This window comes from Chiloscyllium plagiosum, unplaced genomic scaffold (assembly GCF_037043375.1).
Source record: "Chiloscyllium plagiosum isolate Xiang-an unplaced genomic scaffold, Cpla_swu_hap1 HiC_scaffold_4, whole genome shotgun sequence".
Classification (NCBI taxonomy): domain Eukaryota; kingdom Metazoa; phylum Chordata; class Chondrichthyes; order Orectolobiformes; family Hemiscylliidae; genus Chiloscyllium; species Chiloscyllium plagiosum.
Window position 1 is genome coordinate 87,355,465 of NW_028270142.1, and position 22,501 is coordinate 87,377,965.

General features: G+C 40.3%; 1 protein-coding gene and 1 long non-coding RNA gene across 2 annotated transcripts in view; one reads left to right on the forward strand and one right to left on the reverse strand.

Annotated features, from left to right (window-relative positions):
• Positions 1–22,501, forward strand: part of kcnq3 (potassium voltage-gated channel, KQT-like subfamily, member 3) — a 435,667-nt gene that overhangs the window by 254,656 nt on the left and 158,510 nt on the right. The gene's annotated exons all lie outside the window — the stretch shown is intronic.
• On the reverse strand, positions 5,985–19,305 carry LOC148150179 (uncharacterized). Its single transcript, XR_015756848.1, has 3 exons — positions 19,192–19,305; positions 17,754–17,823; positions 5,985–6,100 (listed from the first exon to the last, which is right to left on the reverse strand). It is a non-coding gene; the product is annotated as an uncharacterized LOC148150179 (long non-coding RNA).

The window sequence follows — 22,501 nt, forward strand, 5'->3', positions numbered from 1 at the left end:
TGTAAAAAACTGTTGCAAAATATCTGTTTAACTCCTCTGCCATTTCATTATTATCACTAACCATCCCCCAGATTCGTTTTCTAAGGAGTCTATTTCGCTTTGATCTTTATCTTCCTTTTTATTTATTTAAAAGAAGCTCTTATTCTCAGTTCCTTGCGAGTCTGCCCTCATAATTGCTTTTCTGCCTGTATTATCTATTTAGTTTTCCTTTGCTAGATTCTGAGTTTATCTCTGATTTTGGCCTCCTTATATCCCTTCTTTTCAACATACTTCTGTCCTTAACTAACCTTGATTGGTTTATCCCTGTCTTCGAATCTTGCCTCATTACTTGTATTTTTGCTGAGAGTGATGAATTACCTCCTTAAATGTCTGCCACTGCTTGCTTACTGTCTTTCCTGTTAATTTATCCACTCAGTTCACTTCACTAACTCTATTCTCATTTCATTAATTCATTTTATTTAAGTTAATGCAGTTGTTCCTGACCCATGTTTCTGACTCTCAAACTGAATGTTAAGTTCTATCATGTTATGAACACTACTTCCAAGGGATTTTTTTCCTCTGAGGTCATTTTTAAAACCTGTTTCATTACCCATTACCAGTTCCAAGATAGCCAGTCCCTTGATGGAGTCCATAACATTTTGGTCTGGGAAACTATCTCTAATGCTCTTTATGAATTCATTATTGTAGCTACATTTTCAATGTAATTAACCCAACAACATGAAGACTAAAGTCACCCATTATTATTGCTCTATTCTCTTTAAATGATCCTATTATTCCTTGTATTATAGCCTTTCACACAGAGTGGCTACGATTTGGGGGGGCTGTATACTACTCCTACTAATGCCTTCTTTCTTCTGCTGTTTGTACCTCCACCCAAATATACTTTACATCATCTGAGCCTAGATCACCTTTCACAAGGTCCATAATTTACCCATTATTAACAGTGCTACCCCAAAATCCTTTTTCCATCCCTCCTATGTATAATGTGCAAGGCACTTCCCTGGATCTGGAATATCAGCGAATGCATCCATAAGGATAAATTCGTTATTTGGAACTTGGTTGCAATTAAAAATAATCTTTTTTTGATTTTTTTTTTCCAATCTAATTATGTGAACCTACTGTTGTTTATTTATTAAAATATTCAAACAATTATCTAATATTTGATAATTGTTTTGAATAGTGCCATTTACGAGAAAGTGAGCACTGCATATGCTGGAGATCAAAATCAAAATGTGTGGTACTGGAAAAGCACAGCCAGTCAGGCAGCATCTGAGGAGCAGGAGAGTTGTTGTTTTGAGCATAAGCTCATATTCCTGATGAAGGGCTTCTGCTCAAAACGTCGACTCTCCGTTCCTCGGATGCTGCCTGACTGGCTGTGCTTTTTCAGTAACAAACCTTTTGACATAGTGCTTTCTAAACCAAGTAAATTCATTGTTATAATGGCCATTAATATTACTAAGCAATTGTCATTGGGAAGGTAAATATACACTGTGATTTGTTGCCATATTGTACTTTGAAGCTCAGGTTAATCTGTCTAATTGGTTAAATGAATATTCATTAGACTATATTAAATCTGTTCTCTCTGTTCCTCAATGACACCAATATGTCATGGTGGAACCTTATTTCAGCTGCTCATTACATAAACAGACTGAAAGTTACCCTACAGATATAAGGTCAAGAAGGTAATTTCTGAATCAATTATGCATACTTGTTTATGTGTAGAATTGTATTCCATTTCTCCATTTTAGTTAACACATTAGCCAAAAATTAAATCCATTTCCAATGATAGGGATCTTGGTCAAGTTACCAGCACTTCATCCTGTTCATTAGCAATCAATATCAATTGAAAGGTACCATAATAACATCCCAGATTACACTATTTCTAATGATACAAAGTAGTTTAGATTTTGCAAATATGTATTTAAGAAAGGGAATGAAGCCAGTTAAGTGGTTTAAGTATCAGTAAGTAAGCATTTTGGGGGTAGTGACCACAACTCTGTAAGTTTCAAAGGGCACCTGATGACAAGGCAACGCTCCGAAAGTTTGTGTGATTTCAAATAAACCTGTTGGAGTATAACCTGGTGTCGTGTGACTTCTAACCTATTTCAATATCATTAGACAGTATTTGGCAAATGAGGACTGGGAGCAGCTAGTTTTAGGTAAATCTACGTTTGGAAACTGGGAGTCTTTTAAAAGTAGCATAGTAAGAATTGAGGGCATGTGTTCCTCAAAGAGTGAAAGTTAAGGACAGCAAGTCCAAGCAACCCTGGATATTAAGGCTATCGCGAGTTTGATTAAAAAAGGAAGGAAGCGTATGTTAGACAACTGCGCATTAAAAACAGGCAAGGCCTTCACAAATATGTCTGCAGGAGGTTGCTTAAAAAGAAACTTAGGAGGGCAAAGAGACGCCATGAAATATTTTTGACAGATAGGATTAAGGAAAACATCAAGGCATTTTTAACATATATGCAGAGTAAGATTATCAGGGCAAGAGTGGGACCTAATAGAGACCAAAGGGGCAACCTGCGCATGGAGCCAGTGGACATTAGTGTAATCTTAAATGAATATTCCTCATTTGTATTCACAGAGAAGAAAGACATTGTAACCAGGAATTTCAGAAGGTATGGTGAGGTTTTAGAAGAGACTAAGACGTGAAGATTAGTAAGGAGGAGATATGAGATGTTTTAGCATGCATAAAGTGCGTTACCATGCAATGTATCTCAGGCTACTACAGGAGGCAAGGAAGGAGATTGCTGGGGCCATGGCAGATATATTTAACACTTCATTAACCACAGGCGAAGTGCTGGAAGACTGGAGGATACTAATGTGGTTCTTTGTTCAAGAAGTGGAGCGGGACAGGCCAGGTAATTATAGACTAATTAGTCTGACATCAGTGGTAGGGAAATTATTAGAAAAAATTCTGAAGGATAAGATTAATCAACACTGAGAAAGGCAGGGATTGATCACGGATAGTCAGTATGGATTTGTTAGAGGGATAACCAAGGATTGAGTTTCTTGAAAAGGTGATTAAATATATTGATGAGGGTAGTGCAGTTGATATGGTTTGAATGGAATTCAGTCAGACCTTTGACAAGGTCCCCCATGGAATGCTGGTCCACAAGTTAAAAGCACGTAGGATCCAAGGCAAGTTGATAAAGTGATCCAAAATTGGCTTGCAAATAAGAGGCAAAGGGTGGAGGGTTGTTTTTGTGATTGGAAGTCTGTGACCAATGTTGGGACTCTTGCTATTTGTTATGTACATTAACAACTTGGATGTAAATGTAGGCGGTTTTAATTAGTAAGTTAGTAGATGACACAAAAGTTGGAGGTGGTGTTGATAGTGAGAAAGACGGTTTGATATTGATCAGATGATAAATTGGGCAGAGCAATGGCAGATGGAACTGAATCACAATAAGTACAAGGTGATGCATTTTGAGAGGTCTAATAAGGGAAGGATATGCTCAATGAATGGTTGGTCTGTATAGGAACTAGTGTACTGAGGAACAAAGGAACCTGTGCTGTACAAGTCCATAGATCCCTGAAGGTTCAGCATTAGTAGACAGGGTGGCGAAGAAGGCATACTGGATACTTGATTAGTTGGAGCACAGAATATAGGAGCAGGGAAGTCTTGTTACAATGTAATAAAATGTTGGTAGACCACAATTGGAATACTGTGTGCTGTTCTGATCACTATACTATTGGAAGGATGTGATTGCAGCGGAGAGAATGCAGGTGTGATTCACCATAATGTTGCCTCGGATGGAGTCTCCACCATGAGGAGAAACTGAATTGTTTGTTTTCCTTGGAACAAAGGAGGCTGAAGGGATTGGTGGGAGGGGTGATCTGGTTGAGGTATACAAAATTATGAGAGGCGTTTAGTAGGTAGATCGTAGTATCTTTTCCCCATGGCAGACATGTCTCAGACTAGATGGCATACATTTAAGATGAGGACTAAGTGGTTTAGAGAAGATCTGTGGAAGAATGGTTTCAACAAGAGAGTCATAGATGTATGGAGCATGCTGCCTGAGAGGGTAGTGGAGGCAGGAACTTTTGTAACATTTAAGAAGAATCCGGGAGACACTTAAAATGTCAGGACATAGTAAGCTATAGACTAACTGCAGGCAAATGCGATTACTGTAATTTGCTGTGTTTTGTTTGGTTTAGACATGGTGGGCTGAAGGGCCTGTTTCTCTGCTGTTTGTTTCTGTGACTCTGTGACAATATGAGAATGGTAAATCTGGCCTGGATTTTCCAAGGGCACAGGAACCTCATATGTACTTTAAGTATTTATTGTTTGAGAGCAGCTTCAAGGTGGTTGTTTGTGATTCTGGATGTTTAAATGTCAGAATATAGCAGCTGACTGCTGTTAAAATGGGGCATGGTTTGACTTACCCCAACTGCTCTGCACTACAAGAATGGAAGTATGGGTCTGCACTTCTGAAGAAGCTCTGATCACAATCTCCTGTCTGAAATGAGGAGCTTTCTCTCCTTTTGAGATGGAGTGGCTGTCTGTGTGAGATTGGTACTCTTTGGAAAATCCAGCTTTCACTGTTCAGAAATACAACACAAGAATCAGTTAACCAATTCCACATTGAAATAGCCATGATCAAAGTTACCATAATCTCTGTGATAGTGGTGCCTTTTCGTTACCTGACCTTTCTTTATATTGCATTTGACACGGTTGATCACATCAACTCCGTACAACACCATTTCCATGTTATTGAGCCGAGTGGATCTGCTTTTGATGGATTCCATGTTTTATAACATCACCAGATGCTCTTTAGGTGTCTCCCTTCTGATATCTTTATCATTCCTGTGTGAATTTCACAAGAAGCTGCCCTCAGCCCTCCCCTGTATCAGATCAGCATGATGTCTCTTTGTGACATGGCGGCCAGTGTCCATACGTGCCCTGACTCCACACTTCACCAGTTCCACATCACCTCTATCTGTTGTGTTATGCCTCACAGTCAAAATCTCAAAATCCACTCACTATCGGCCTTCTTGTCTTACTGTTTCGATGCAGATATTCTTTGTAGTAAATTTGGCAAAAGTGTTTATCACCTTTATCTTGGTGTGCCTGTTTGTTTGGTAATACATCTGTAAAGTACCTAAGCACATTTTTTTTCTGCATTAAAGGCACAATTTACATTCAAGGCCTTGTTGGTGTTGTTTTTGTTTCCTCAACTTTATAATGATGAGGTGTATTTGCATGACTAATTCTCCAAACCTGAAAACTGTGTAAAACTTACTTACTTTAACCATTTACCTTACATCTTAAAATCTGACTGCTAAGTTTGTTACACCAAGTCCTGGAGTTGCCAATTGCTTGTGATCCGGGTGAGGAATGAAGAACAGGTTCATCTTTATTCAGGCCCTTCCATCTACTACTCACAGCAAGGATTATTTAAAACAAAGTTCCTCATGGATACCTTCCCCAATTCTAATGTATTTTTGTGTTAAAAGGTAGCATTTTAACAAGCCTTTCTTAAGTTAAATAAAGGTTGAATTTATCAGTTAATATAATGTGCCAAAACACAAAATGCAACACACGGGGAGGTGGTAGCATAGTAGGAAAGTCACTGAACTAGCAATTCAGAAACTGAGGCTTAAGTTCTTTGAATATTATTCAAATTCCCACAGCGCAGTTGATGAAATATGAATTCAATTTTAAAAATCTGTATTAAAAACTAGTCCAATTGACCAGTGTCAGATTTTGTCAAAACCTTTAGGGGAGGAAATCTGTCTACATGTGACGCCAAGTACATTACAATTTAGTTGGTGTTAACTGCCCTCTGGGATGAGCAATAAATGCTCATTTAGTCAGTAATGCCCACATCTCATGAATGAATTAAAATGAAGGAATGAATTATATGCCGATTAGAAAAACTACAGTTTAAAAAAATGTATTATGAATCAGTCTTTGATTTGTCCATTTGGAGTAGATGAATGAAACATTGTAATCATTAAGCCTTGAAGGGGATTTTGGTGGTGCTGACTCTGCCAGTTGAACGGTTGTTTGGAGAATCTGCATCCTAACGGTATCGCCAAACGGAGTTGTCTGGTTTCCTGTTTGATGTGGCTATTGGCTGTCGACTTGCTTCTGCAAACAGAGAAAAACAGAGGGTGAGACGTTCCATCTTTTCCTTTTTATATGCAAGAACAGAGGTGTCTCATAGATATTCTCAGCTATAATTTTCATAGCACATTCTAGCCCTGTAGCTCTAGAACAGCAGACTAACACATTAGCACTAGAACTCCAGACTGGCACTACACACCAGAGGCGCAGTTCATTTTTAAGTCCTTGTGTTTTCCTGACAAGGGAGAACACAGACATATTGCTTGTCGATATATCATTGTTAGTATATTTTGTCCACGTACATTTTGAATGTTTGATTTATTTCATCTAGGGAACACGAGTGTAAATCCTACCCACATATTACTGGCTAACTACTGAATATAAACTGTCTCCATTTCACTATGGGTACAGTAATTATTGTGGCTGTGACATTTGTTGGTGTTTCAGGGTTTGAAATTGCTGACTGTCCGGGAAGATAGTAAACACATTAGTTTGAGCACAAATCTCCATTTAGCTCTCAAACGGAACAGATGAAAGAAACGATTCCATCACTGTATAGTGCACCCAGGAATAAAATTAGTCTGACCTGTATGAACTAGGAAAGTGTGGAAAGACTGTCAATCTATCACTGTGACAACTGTATTAATAAAGTTGACAATTATGTTGAACAACTGTATCCACAATATGAATTGTAGCCTGTCATTTCACAACTGAAGTGAAAATGAGGGTTTGTCACAGTCTTTCTTGATTGAACAAATCATTAGTTCTGTAACGTGACTCAGAAAAACCTTTGCTCCACAAACTGAACTGAAATATCGCCTAAGCTGTCATTTTTCTTTTTCTTTCTTTAAGGTAGGTGGACTGAAATCACTCTGACTGAGATGAGACACAACTTTAGATATCAACTGGTTTATTTTACATAAAATACATAAATGAAAAGTTTACAAGAACAAGTGCAGTTCACCTGTGCTTCATTCAATCTAGTCAACTGTATTCACTGCTCACAATGTGTTTTTTCTCAACATTGGGGAGATGAAGTACACACTGGGCAGTTGGTTTGCAGAGCATCTATGTTCTGTCTGCAAAAATGACCCCGAGCTTCAGTTGCCTGCCACTTCAACACACCACTTATTCTCTGGCCAGCATTTCTGCCTCAGGCTTGCCACAGTGCTCCAGCAAAGCTCAGTGCAAGCTGGAAGAATAGCATCTCATTTCTTTGCTTGAGATTCCTGCAACCTTCAAGACTCAATTTCAAACTCAGTAATTTCAGGGCCTTACTCCCATGTCCTTACCCAACCCCTAACCACCAGGTCTTGTCATCACATGGACTGCTATCACAGACAATCCATTGTCAGCTACTATCAGTCCTCATTAGCAGCTATTCGTCCTCCCAGGCTGATCCTTATCCAATCCTTTGTCTGTCCAATGGCTTTTCTGTCTCTCTCTGGGCTCCACCTTCACCTATTATTTACTTTTCCCCCCTCCATTTACCCCTTTGCTAGCATATACACAATCTGATTGCTACAGTCAGTTTTGAAGGAGGGCCACTGGACTTAAAATGTTACTTCTGCTTTTCATCCACAGTTGCTGCCAAACCTGCTGACTTTTTTCCAGCAATTTCTGGTTTTGTTTCTGATTCCAGCATCCAGAGTTTTTGGTTTTTAGTTTACAGGAACAATCCAGTTCTCCATACTATCAATCTAAAGAAAACAATATATAATAATTTACTGTCCAGTTTCTACATATGGGCTGATCAGTTCCTAGATGAAGGAACTGAAGGCATTCTGGCTAAGTTTGCAGATGACACAAAGATAGGTAGAGGGACAGATAGCATTAAGGAGGTGGGGAGGCTGCAGAAGAATTTGGACAGGTTAGGTGCTTGAGAAAATAAGTGGCAGATGGAGTACAGCATGGGAAAGCGTGAGGTCATGCACTTTGGTAGAAAAATAGAAGCATGGGCTATTTTCTAAATGGGAAGAAAGTTCAGAAGTCTGAAGTGCAAAAGAGACTTGGGAGTTTTAGTCAAATTCTCTCAAGGTAAACTTGAGGATCGGTTTAAGTAAAGTTGAGTCATTAGGTGGGAAGGCAAATGCAATGATGGCATTTATTTTGAGAGGTCTTGAATATAAAAGCAGGGATATACTTCAGAAGCTCTATAGTTCTGGTCAGATACATTTGTGCGCAGTTTTGGGCCCCATATCTCAGGAAGGATGTACTGGCCCTGGAGCATTCAGAGGACATTCACGAGAATGGTCGCAGGAATGAAAAGCTTAACATAAGGAACGTTTGAGAACTATGGGTTTGTACTTGATGGAGTTTAGAAGGTTGAGGGGGGATCTATTTGAAACATACAGAATACTGAATGGCCTGGACGGAATAGATGTTGGGAAGATGTTTCCATTGGTAGAAGAGATTAAGACCCAAGGATGTAACCTTAGAGTAAAGGCAATAAGGAGAAACTTCAGCCAGAGAGTGGTGAATCTATGGAAATCACTGCCACAGAAGGCAGTGAAGGTCAGGTCATTGAATATATTTAAAACAGAAATAGATAAGTTTTTGATTGCCATGAGGATCAAAGGTTATGGGGGAAAAGTGGGAGAATGGGGTTGAGAAACTTATCAGCTATGACTGAATGGTGGAGCAGACTCGGGTCGAATGACCTAATTTCTGCTCCTATGTCTTATGGTCTTATGGTCTTATGATGGGCTAAGTGGCCTGCTTCCATCCTGTAGGAATTCTGGGTTATGACCAACCAAACAGTTAATCACAGTTACTGCTCTGAGGTGAGGGCCATTACTTTAATGTGAGACCGTAGGAGATTCCCCAGGTCTTCATGGCTATACCCACATGCTGCTATGGGGGCCACGGTGGCTCAGTGGTTAGCACCACTGCCTAGCAGTGGCAGGGACTTGATTCTAGCCTCAGGCAACTGTCTATGTGGAGTTTGCACATTCTCCCCATCTCTGTGTGGGTTTCCTCCCATAGTCCAACAATGTGCAGGTTAGGGCCATGCTAAATTGCCCATAGTGTTCAGGGATGTGTAAGGTTAGGTGCATTGGTCAGGGGTAAGTGTTGGGTAATAGCGTCGGGGAATAGATCTGGGTGGGGGAGGGTTACTGTTTGAAGGGTCAGTGTGGACTTGTTGGGCCAAATGACCTGTTTCCACACTGTAGGGATTTTATGATAGCCTACTCTGTGTGAATGGATTAAAGCATTGTCAAACCAGGGAGTGATTATCATACAGTTGCATAAAGTGCTTGGAACTGTGTATAATGTTAATGTAAATTAATTAACACTAAATCACCATTGTGAAGATTCAGTTCAAACTACTGGTGTAATTTTGAGCCAAGAGACGATGTACAACCTTGGAAGTGAACCAGACGTATTCTGAACTTAGCATGAAAGATGAATTCTAATTTAAGAAATCCAACTAGAGCAGCAAGTAACAAAAGATCCAATTTTCCATACTCAGGGATGACCAAGGGTCCTCCAAAGTGTGTTGTCTGGGCCATTATTTATACATTGAGGTAAAAACAATGACTGCAGATGCTGGAAACCAGATTCTGGATTAGTGGTGCTGGAAGAGCACAGCAGTTCAGGCAGCATCCAAGGAGCTTCGAAATCGACGTTTCGGGCAAAAGCCTTTCATCAGATGAAGGGCTTTTGCCCGAAACGTCGATTTCGAAGCTCCTTGGATGCTGCCTTGAACTGCTGTACTCTTCCAGCAACACTAATCCAGAACATTATTTATACATTATCAGGCTACTGGAGTGGGAAAGGAAAAATGGAAGTGCGGAAACTGATGGAAAGCGTCAGCGGAATCACAGATATGAGTGGGCAGGGACTGGACAAGGGTAGAGAAAACCACCCTCTGGACACAATATCAAGTTCAACAATCTTCAAGCTTGAGTTCTCCCTTGTCCTTACCCCAACCACCGCAAAACCAGGCTTTGTTATCATGTGATCTGCCGGTGCACACAACCCATTGTTAGCTACTAACAACCAGGCGAAAGTGAGGACTGCAGATGCTGGAGATTAGAGTCAAGATTAGAGTGGTGCTGGAAAAGCACAGTAAGTCAGGCAGCATCCACGGAGCAGGAAAATCCACGTTTCGGGCAGGAGCCCTTCATCAGGAATGAAGCCCTCATTCCTGGTGAAGGGCTCTGGGTTGAAACGCCGATTTCCCTGCTCCATTAACAACTATTCAGCCTCCTAGCCTGATCTTTATCCACTCCTTTGTCTGTCCAACTGTCCTTTTCTCTTTTTGGGCTCTAACCCCACCTGTTGTCGATTTCACCTCCCCCCCCCCCCGCCACCTCACCACCACTCTATTGCCTGCATAAACGCTAACATTTTTCTAGCTGCCATTAGTTCTGAGGAAGGGTCACGGGACATCTCCACAGATGCTGCCAGACTTGCTGAGCTTTTGCAGCAATTTCTGTTTTTGTTTCTGATCTCCAACATCCACACTTCTTTCAGATTTTAATTTAGATAAAGCATAATTTACTCAAGCTGTGAGACATTTCAACAACTACTGACTATGAAAAGGGGATCTTCTCCTGACTGCTCTTCACTGGGAGGTGCACAGTTGCTGCACGTTTTTGAAGAGGCTAGGAAAAGAAACCCTGGCTGGAAATGCAGACCTTGGTCCTCAAGTAAAAATGTCAGAATGACTTGGCGATTTGATGGTGATTGTTGCATCTTCGAAGTTTGAGCTATTGTGTAGCTAAAAGAACGGCACTACTCTCGTACAGAGAAAGTGCTGACTTGCACCAGGTCTGCTCGCTTTACATTCCCTGGTGTATGTGTTTCGAAGTCTTTACGGCTTTTGTAGTACAATTAATATTTGGCATTACGTGAACACAATAGCAAAGGCTGTGATTTTCTAGAATTATTTATACACTCATGTCGGCTCACTGCAAGATCATTAATGTTATGTACTTGTGAAATGATGAATATGCTGACCTCTGGAGAGGGATAAGAGTCTGCAGCTTTATTTTTTTTTGCCAAATGATGCATGTCAGATAATTTTGAATATTCTGTATCACTTCAAATTCAGACAATGAGTGAATATATAAAAGTTGAAATGTAATACTGAGTCATACAGACCCAAGAAAATTAGGCTTTGACTGTGACAATCTCAATGAAGCAGCAGCTTGCTGTAATACACCATACTGCTCACACAGGGAAATGGAGGACAGCTAGTGCATTGTCAAATGCCTGAAAATTCAGCTCATATGATTTGGATCTTTTTCTGCCGCTGAGCGAAGCTTTACTTCCAAAAAGACATTTAACATCATGCGTGCACATTTTTGGTGTGAGCTACAGCAGAGGCCAGTTTGTTAAGGAAGTTAGTGCCCACAAGGGAAGGCCTAGAGCATACACAGTAGCTAGATTACAATATCAATCAGCATGGAACCATGATTTGGTCCCAGTCCAGCCATTTTTAAGTTTGACATTCCAGCCAATGCTGTTTCTTCAACATTCACTGTGTTAAACAGTGCGTTCATTAATAGAAGAGTGCTGGAAGACATGCTGTTCCAAACTAATTCACATGTATTACTAATTCCACTGCTTTTAAATTAGATTATTGCAGGATTTCGTCAGAACCTCTCTTTTTCAGATTCCGTCTGACATCACTGGTGACAGATGCTAACAATGAACATAATTGCTATTAACATTTATAGTGCAGCAGTACCGAGCCCCATCAGCTATTTAATGGGATCATCAATTGTACTTAAGTTGTTTTCAGGTTGACTTTCTCCTGGCTTTTGCTATATTTGTACAAGTGTTTGGTGGCTTCTTGAGTTGTTTAATGTCACTGAAATGATCGAAGATGTTTTTTTAAAATTTACTCACAGGATGAGGGCTTCACTGGCTAAGTAGCATTTACTGGCAATCCCTAAATGCCCAGAAAACAGTTAAGAGTCAACCACATTGCAATGGGTTGGGTGTCATATGTAGGCCAGACCAGGGAAGAATGGCAGTTTCCTTCCCTAAATGAGATTAGTGAACCAGATTAATGTTTTTGACAGTCAATTCATCGTCATCATTAGATTCTTAATTCTAGAGACTTATTGAATTCAAATTCCACCATCTGCCATGGCAGGAATTGAACCCAGGTCCCCAGAATATTGTCTAGGTCTCTGAAATAACGGTCCAGTGATAAATACCACTAAACCATTGCCTTCCTCAATGTGGTGTGCCATATAAAGTCATAGGATGTACAGTACGGAAACAGACCCTTCGGTCCACTTCATCCATGTCACCCAGATATCCTAAACTAATCTAGTTCCACCTGCCAGCACCTGGCCTACATCCCTCTAAACCCTTCCTATTCATATACCCATCTAGATGCTTTTTAAATGCTGTAATTGTACCAGCTTCCACCACTTCCTCTGGCAGTTCATTTCATACATGCACCACCCTCTGCATGAAGAGGTTGCCCCTAAGGTCCCTTGTATATCTTTCCCCTCTCACCCTAAACCTATGCCCTCTAGTTCTGGACACCCCCACCACAGAGAAAAGACCTTGTCTATTTACCCTATATGTGCCCCTCATGATTTTATAAACCTCTTTCAGGTCACCCCTCAGCCTCCAATGCTCCAGGATAAACAGCCTCAGACTATTCAGCCTCTCCCTATAGCTCACACTCTCCAACCCTGGCAATATCCTTGTAAATCTTTTCTGAACCCTTTTAAGTTTCACAAAATTCTTCCGATAGGGAGAGATCAAAACTGCACACAATGTTCCAAAAGTGACAATGAAAGACTTTGAACAGAGTTTTTAAGTGGTCTGTGCAGAATTTTTAGAGTCATAGAGTCATACAGCACGGAAACAGACCCTTTGGTCCAACAAGTCCATGCCGTACATAAACTAAACTAATTCCACCTGCCTGCTCCTGGCCCATATCCCACCAAACCTTTCCTGTTCATGTACCTAACCAATTGTCTTTTAAACATTGTAATTGTACTCACATCCACCACTTTCTCAAGAAGTTCATTCTACACATGAACCACCTTCATGTAAAAAGTTTGCTTATGTCTTTTTAAAATTTCTCTCCTCTCACCTTAAAAATGTACCCCTTGTCTTGAAACCACCTATCCTACAGAAAAGACAACTACTATTAACTCCACCTCACCTCTCATTATTTTATAAACTTCTTTCGGATCGTCTGTCAACCTCCTACACTTATGTGAAAAAGTACCAGCCTATCCAACCCTCATTATAACTCAAACCCTCCATACTTGGCATCATCCTGGTAAATCCTGGCTCACAAGCCTACTCTTCTGTATACTTTGGTACTGATTGATCTTCTATCTCAGCTATGCCTTTCTGCACTTCCTCATATCCCTTGATTCTGTTCTGTCCAAAGTTCAGTTCGTTTCTGACATGAATGTACTCAGCATCTGATCATACACAGCTCTCTGAGATAGGGAACTCTGGATGTCTGACAACATTTGTGTTTCTGTGAACCTCTGCTGGCACAACGTCAATCTCAGAGCGTGGCAATGATAGCACTATCATCAATGGCACAAGCATCAATGCCCACTACTGTGAACCTTCATGCATTCATTTTATTCCAGATTTTTGCAGGTGATATTTGCAATACCTCCCAGTTTGTTGTGCACCATTGCATAATGGAGCTCGCTGAAGTTGTGTATTCCAGGAAAGCTTAATGCACTTTCTTCGGTCTTGTTAGAGACAAACACATTGCAATGATTGCAAATATCCCATGCTACAGGCTGTCCTCGATTGCACAGACATCACTATGCATGTGCTGCGATGTATCACAAATATTAGGGATTTCACTACCTCAAAAGCCAGCCAACATGTGACCATTTGCAATGTATCATCTTGATCAATGACCTGGCAGCAGTCCGAATGACTTATTTCAGCATTAATCCATAATTATGACATGATGAGCAAATAACTTTAAGGATACATATCTTAAACTGCTGTCAATCAATTCCACTTTGGCAGAATATTATGAATAGTCCAGGCATTCAGTTTCTGAGCACCAGGAGTAGGATGAATATGTGTGTACAATAGTTACCAAGTTAACTTTGTCTGTATATAGTCTTAGCCTCAACAAAGAAACCATGTTATTCCTATACTAATCTGTGTGGTGTGATAAGAGCAGGATATCTGTTATTCCATTGTAATTTATGGCAACTCAAAAATCCACAGAGTAGCTACTGAGTGGCGAGAGATGTCTTTGTGGCAATGATCACAGTGTACAATCCACCAGGATTTGAGGTGGTCTGCTACACACTGAAGAACCCTAGCACCGTGAGGACACAGCTCTTATTAACTATCCACAATCTTATTAAGGAGCAAGTGGTGGAGGGAAAGAAAGGGAGGAGACAACTAATCTCTTTTTTGTCAGGGTCTCTGTGACCAATCCATGCAGCCCATACAATACAACTCCAATTCTTCACTCACTAACTGTGTTATATTTTAACCTTCCCTGAGTTACTAACTACCATGTTGTAGTGCAGTAATATTGCGGTAATGTCACTGGACAAGTATTCTAGGACTCCAAACTAATGTTCTGGGGAAGTGAGTCTGAATCAAATCATGGCAGATAGCAAAATTTGACTTCAATAAAATTGTAGACTTGAGTGATAGTCTAATAGTGACCCTCACCATTGTCTGATTCAACAAATGTTCTGAAAAGAAATCAGCCATTCTCATCTGCTCTAGCCTACATGTGACTCCAGACCCACAGCAATGTCGCTGATTTTTACCTGCCCTCTGACCAATTAAGAATTAACAATAAATGCTGGCATAGCCAGCTACACCCACAGCCCACAAACTGGTAATAATAAATTTGAGGCGGGACAAATCATTGTTATTCTTCTCACTTTAAATTCCTGTCTGTTTGGTCTAGGGACATTTTACAAATCTTACAGTGGTAATCTGCATAACAACACTGCGCATATCACAGAACCTGAAAACAAAGATAAGACAGAGGATATTTGTATCCACCAGAATGTAAGATTTTTGAGGTGCACTTTAACTGTTCCAGCAATAGATTGAAAGAGGCAATCTAAAGCGTGCTTCTCCTAAATAGTGACAAGGCCAATTCCAAATTCAAATATGTTTTCACAAAATTTACTGAATTCACTAAATTTATCATAGCAATCATGATACATTTGAAACTATTAGACAACTGAATGGACCCTCCATTGTGCATTGGCAGAAAGATCTTAGATGGTGGTCTTTCCCCACTGAGTCGTGGTGGCAGCTGCTCCAAGCTTTAATGTGTCCCTCAGCACATAGTCCTGGACCCTCGAATGTGTCAGTCTGCAACACTTGGTGGAGGTCAACTCTTTTCTCTGGAACACCAACAAGTTTTGGGCAGATTAAAGACTGCCTTTCACTAAGTTGATAGACAATAGACAATAGGTGCAGGAGTAGGCCATTCGGTCCTTCGCATCAGCTCCACCATTCTTTATGATCATGGCTGATCATCCACAATCAGTATCCTGTTCCTGCCTTATCCCCATAACCCTTGATTCCACTATCTTTAAGAGCTCTATCCATATCTTTCTTGAAAATATCCAGAGACTTGGCCTCCACTGCCTTCTGGGGCAGAGCATCCCATATATCCACCACTCTCTGGTGAAGAAGTTTCTCCTCAACTCTGTACTAAATGGCCTACCCCTTATTTTTAAACTGTGTCCTCTGGTTCTGGACTCACCCAACAGCGGAAACATTCTTCCTGCCTCCAATCCTTTAATAATCTTTACATATCAATCAGATCCCCTCTCGTCCTTATATACCCAAGTGTATACAAGCCCAGTCGCTCTAATTTTTCAACAATCGAGAGTCCCACCATTCCAGAAATTGACATCGTGAACCTATGCTGCACTCCCTCAATAGCCAGAATATCCTTCCTTAAATTTGGAGACCAAAACTGCACACAATACTCGAGGTGCGGTCTGATGAGGGTCCTGTATAGCTGCTCCTATACTCAATTCCTGATGTTATGAAGGCCAGCATGCCATTAGCTTTCTTCACTGCCTGCTGTACCTGCATGCTTGCTTTCATTGACTGATGTACAAAAACGCCTAGATCTTGTTTTACTGCCCCTTTACCTAACTTGACTCCATTTAGGTAATAATCTGCCTTCCTGTTTATGCCACCAAAGTTGACTTATCCACATTAAACTGTATCTGCTATGCATCCGTCCTCTCACCTAACCTGTCCAAGTTACCCTGTATTCTCATAACATCCTCCTCACATTTCACCCTACCACCCAGCTTTGTGTCATCAGCAAATTTGCTAATATTACTTTTAATACCTACATCTATATCATTAATGTATATGGTAAACAGCTGCAGTCCCAGCACCCAACCTTGTGGTCCCCCACTGGTCAGCGCCTGCCATTCCGAAAGGGAGCTGTTTATCACTACTCTTTGCTTCCTGTCAGCCAACCAATTTTCAATCCAAGTCAGTACTTTGCCCCCAATACCATGTGCCCTAATTTTGATCACTAATCTCCTATGTGGGACCTTATCAAAGGTTTTCTGAAAGTTCAAATACACTATATCCACTGGCTCTCCCTTATCCATCATCATAGCTACATCCTCAAAAAATTCCAGAGGATTAGTCAAACACAATTTCTCCTCCATAAATCCATGCTGACTCTGACCTAACCTGTAACTGCTATCCAAATGAGTCATAATTTCATTTTTTATAATTGACTCCAGCATCTTTCCCACCACTGATGTCAAGCTAACCGGCCTATAATTCCCTATTTTCTCTCTCCTTCCCTCCTTGAAAATTGGGACAACATTAGTCACCCTCCAATCTGCAGGAACTAGTCCTGAATCTGTAGAATATTGAAAAATGATTACCAATGTGTCCATGATTTCTAGAGCCACCTCCTTAAGTACCCTGGGATGCAGACCATCAGGTCCCGGGGACTGATCAGCCTTCAGACCTAACAGTTTATCCAACATCATTTCCTGCCTAATATAAATTCCGTTCAGTTCATCCATTACCCAGGTCCTTCAGCCACTATTACATCTGGAAGATTGCTTGTGTCTTCCCCAGTGAAGACAGATCCAAAGAACCTATTCAACTCTTCTGCCATTTCCTCGTTCCCCATAATAAATTCACCAGTTTCTGTCATCAACGACCCAATTTTAGTCTTAACTATTTTTTTCTTTTCACATATCTAAAAAAGCTTTTACTATCCTCCTTTATATTTTTGGTCAGTTTGCCTTCGTACTTCATTTTTTCTCCGTGTATTGCGTTTTAATTATCCTCTGTTGCTCTTTAAAAGTTTCCCAGTCCTCTGGTTTCCCGCTCATCTTTGCTATGTTATACTTTTTCTGTTTTATCTTTATATAGTCCTTAACTTCCCTTGTCAGCCTGGTCCTCCAGGCGCAGTCAATGTTTGTGTCAGTATGCGTCCCAGGGAACAGCCATTAGGACACAAGAGTCCTGTGTTACGGAACTACTCAGGACGAACCTCTACAAGAACCACTGCATGTCTCTTTAAACTTTCTTTGGAAAGGCATATTCCAACAGGAGATATGTGACAGTCTCTGCTCACCCCACCACGGCTGCTTTGAGGACAGTGTGTGGCGGCACAGAGAGTCTAGATATACATGAAAAATCTGACAGGCAGTGCCCTTCTCACACCAACCTGACAGAATCTTACCCTTTGCTTTTCTGGCAGGGTCTTGAGGATGCTACATGCCGACCACTTCCTGATGCACTTGCAAATTTCTCTGCGAAGAGACAAGTGATACAGAATGTTCCAACTACTTAGTGTTCCACAGTCCCATTCTTCGCAACACCGATGACAGGTAGAACCTCAGTATGTAGCGACACTTGGTGTTTGCATACTGAGGGTCTAGCACAGCTACATGCAGCCGCATACTTTATTCCTAATCCCTTCTGAATTTAAAACCTTTCTGGAATGTTCTGTTGATACTGGCATCAAGGGTTGCCTGGAAAAACCACTGACACTAACCTTATAGTGAACAGAGTTCATCTGGAAAAGGTTCATCCTGCGTTTTACTTATTGTTGCAGGAAACATCATGCTCTACCTCTAACAGTAGATCAGAAATAGGGATATTCCTTGATAATTGAACCATGCACCATTTATAATACCTCAGATACTGAAGCATTCAAGTCCAGGATGGCACAGTAGCTTGGTGATTAGCATTGCAATCTCTCAGTGTCAGGGAGCCAGGCTTTATTCTAATCTTGGGCAACTGTTTGTGTGGAGTTTAGACACTCTCCCCATATCTGCATGGGTTTCCTCCGGGTGCTATGGTTTCCTCCCACAGTCCAAAGATGTGCAGGCCAGGTGGACTGACCATGCTAAATTGCCCATTGGGTCCAGGGATGCACAGGCTAGGTGGATTATTCATGGCAAATACAGGGTTGCAGGGTGGGTCTGATTGGGATGATCTTCAGAGGGTCGGTGTGGACGTGATGGGCTGAATGGCCTACTTTGATAATGTAGGGATTCTATAATTCAAATTCATTATCTAGGCTTGGGCTAACCCTATGATTTTTCTCAAGGTATCTCATGCAGTACCTGGGAAATTAATCTTTAATTCTGGCAAACTCCAGGATAATCTCAGAAAGTAGGTAGCCCATAGTCCAAAGGCTGAGGCATGTGAATTGCGCAGCTCACCCTCTTTGACTAGGTGTGCCATGTGTGCTTATTGCCAGGATAGAAGGCAGCCAAGAAGAAAATAAATCAAGCCCATTATGTTCACATTAACCCTTGGTGCTTTCCATTGACTATCTGCTGTAGCTTCAATGGGAGACTCATCAAAAATGTGACTGGGAAGGTTGGTGATCTTTTGCCAAAAACAATCTGGAGAATTCCAAAGGAATTTTGCCTTATTTAATTTATCAAATGGCTTTCCTTATAGCATAATCTTACTTTTTCCTTCTGCCACTCATAAATTGAGTGACACTTGTGTTGAAGCAGCTGTTTCGTAGTGTAATGATGCTGATCAGGCATTTCAGTGGAAAATAGCATGATATTTGATGAAGATTGTAAAGGTCTATTGCAGCATAACCAGTCATGCATTATTTATAGTAATAACCTTTTCAATGATTGATTTTATATCCTTACCAAACCATCAAGAATGTTAAAAGAATTTTTTTTTCCTCTCCAACTTTGAGTCACAATCATTCTGTGATTCTAATGTCATTGTTTCAAAGCATGAATGGATGATTGGAAAGGAACTCTGAGCCTGAGATAATGAAAAACCACATATTAACATGCAATATAAAACTCACAATTTGAATATCAATGTTGTTCGATTGGTTTGATATAAATTAAACCAATAAGTTGTGAAACAGGCAAAAAAGAAATAATAGCATCAAATGTTCTAGTGCTAGAAACAAAAATATATCTGTCTCTAAGTAAAATTGCACCCCAAGGTCAACATTTCATTCCCAGAGCATGCAACTGCTTTTATGTTGTGCTTGAATAAAATAAGTGCCACGTAGCCCATCAAGTTCTCTCCTTTCACAGACCAAATGGTTATTTAGATTCAACGTGCAGTCACTAGGATTTTGTTCAAAGTAGCTGCTTTTTCATTTCTTCTTGCTGTTTATTTTCTAACATTACTATGTCTTAATCTGTGTTGTCGATTGACACTGTCACTGAAATACGTTATAGGAAGGTTTGAGACAGGCGGAAACAGGACAGGGCATTGCAAACATTTTAGGACCAAATCTTTCTTGAAGCACACAAGAATGTTTATCTATATTAAAGATACCATATAAGTGACAATTATTTTTCTTCAATGCTGTATTTTTAAACATGCCAATTAACATTTTGACATTAAATTCTTATTCTGACACAGAACCTGAAATGAAACCTTAGTTCATTAAATGTAGCAGAAAGAATAATATATATAGCATAAATATAGCTTAATGTGTAAAAGTAAGCAAGCTTTTGTGCTCCTTTCAGACTTATTGTATTTTTTTCATTTGTTTGCATTCCAGCAGTGGATTAAATTAAATGGATCTGACTAGCTTAAGGTTAAATTTGGACACTTAATGCAAGATGTAAATCTATCATGAAAAGCTGTACATGTCTTGTACTGCCTTCTATGTCTTCACCTTCTCTTGCAATCCCCTTTGCAATAGTGAAAGTCACATAATGATAATTGTATCTTCAGAGTCATGATCCTATTGTTTGTCTTAAAGCATTCTCACCTTCTTAAAAGGCTGCAAAGATTTAGCCTGCACAGTCACTTTTCATAGATTAATTATCCTGAGGAACATAAAACCTACAAACATCTGACCTTGCTTCCTGCTTTCTTAATTAAAATGGGTCTTCCTTTCTCTACACCACCTCAATCATTGTACTTGTAAGTTATCAATGCCCATAATAGTCTGGAGTGCTTGAATTATTTCCCTGCAACATCTGCCCCCTCTATTAACACCAAAAGCAAATTGTAACATATCTTCAAAGTTTTATTGCCTTTCTTTAAGTTGAAGTGTCCATCTAGAAGTGGGGGAATTGAAAGATGTACTTTACCATGGATGTGGCCTCAGCAATGCTATGACTATATCATCATGTCAATAGTCTTACTGTAATAGTCTGGTCTATACATCTAGGACCTTGTTTGATTTGCCTGGTGTCTCCTGACACAGTACTTGAACCAGTGCTAAATGAACACTTAAAATTTTCTTTCCTCTATAATCTACTGTGCATGAGAGTCTTTGATGCATCTTCCCAGCCTATTAATATGCATTGCAATCGTATTCCTCATCTAAGACCCTAACTTGACTGTGCAATTTAATTTCATCCATGGATTTCTTAACTCGCTACCAATATCCTGTCCAAAATTATTAATCAACAGAAAAGGACTGAGTACCTAATGCTTGGTCATTCCATTGCTGTTTGTAGGAGCAACTTGTACACAAATTGGCTGCTATTTTTCATGAATTATAATGTGATGGTGGTTCAAATAGGACTTCAATCGTGGTAAGTCACATCAATTATTCTATTTTTCTTGGATTATGCAAGCAATTCAGCTTTAAAGGGTCAGGTCCAATCTTCTAACAGTTAAACTACAATCTATGTATTCAACTGTTCTGTCATGAACTTGTCATAAGTTTTCATTCTTTTCAAATCTAACTGACCTTGACTCAAAGGATGAGCAATAATGATTTCCATATTATTTTGTCTATTTCCTTATGCCACCTTTCAAATTCATTTTTATGCATAACACTTTGGGAACTTCTAAGCAGAAAGGTGTCACAGTTCTTTCATTTGCCTTGAAGTTTAATTCAATTCTAATTGCTCTTCTGTGGTGTGAATGTGAACTGTTGCAATAGATGCAGCCTCTCCACTCTCACAATTATCCTAAAGAAGGAAGTTATAATATTCTATTTAAATTAGGTTTAATATTATTGTTTTGGTTATAAGAATATATATTCAGAAATAACTTTGTAAAACCTAAGGGCTCGCGTGGGTGGAATGGAATACGGACCTGAGAGATATAGTCTAAGGTGAGAGGTATGGCAGAATCGAGAAACAGGTGCAGCGAGGCCCATTTTGATGTTGACATTATCTTCTTCCAGGCTTATGCTTTCCTGAAGCAGCCTGAAGGATTTTTGCTAGGCAGCGGCATGATGCCACATGACAGAGATTAACACATGTAATTCATCTTGTTAATGTCACAACTCACCTCATTACTTGAGGGGCAGCATAATGGTTCAGTGGTTAGCACTACTGCCTCATAGCACCAGGGACTTGGATTTGATTTCACCCTCAGGTGACTGTGTGGCATTTGCATATTCTCCCTGTGTCTGTCTGGGTTTCCTTTGAGTGCTCCAGTTTCTTCCCACAGTCCAAAGATGTGCAGGTTAGGATGGATCGGCCATGTTAAATTGCCCATAGTGTCCAAGAATGTGCAGGTTGGGTGGGTTAGCATGAGAATGCAGGGTTATAGGCATAAGGTTTGGGGTGCTCTTTGGAAGAGCGATGTGGACTTGATGGGCTGAATGGCATGCTTCCACACTGTAGGGATTCTATGATTCTCATATTCATACACTAATCTTATCAAATTCATCGAGCAAGCTAGGCGTCAGGAGAACTTGACAAAAGGGTTTTTAGCTCGCTTCCTGCTCTAAGTGATCTCCATATTGAATATAGGATATCAACAACTCAGGCACACTCCATGGGAACCAAACAGATCCACCCTATGTCCGATAATTTTGGATTGCATCATATGCCAGCTCTGTGATTCGTCATGGCACATCTCCGATTCACTTAAAGATTGCTTCTGCACTTCACTGCTTTATCATAGGCTATGCCAGTAACTCTCATTGTAATGCTGCAGCAAGGCCACTGAAGGCTAAGGGACATGCATCCAGCTCATGCTCTGATCCAGGCTACATCTCTGGGCTCTTCAATTGCTGTC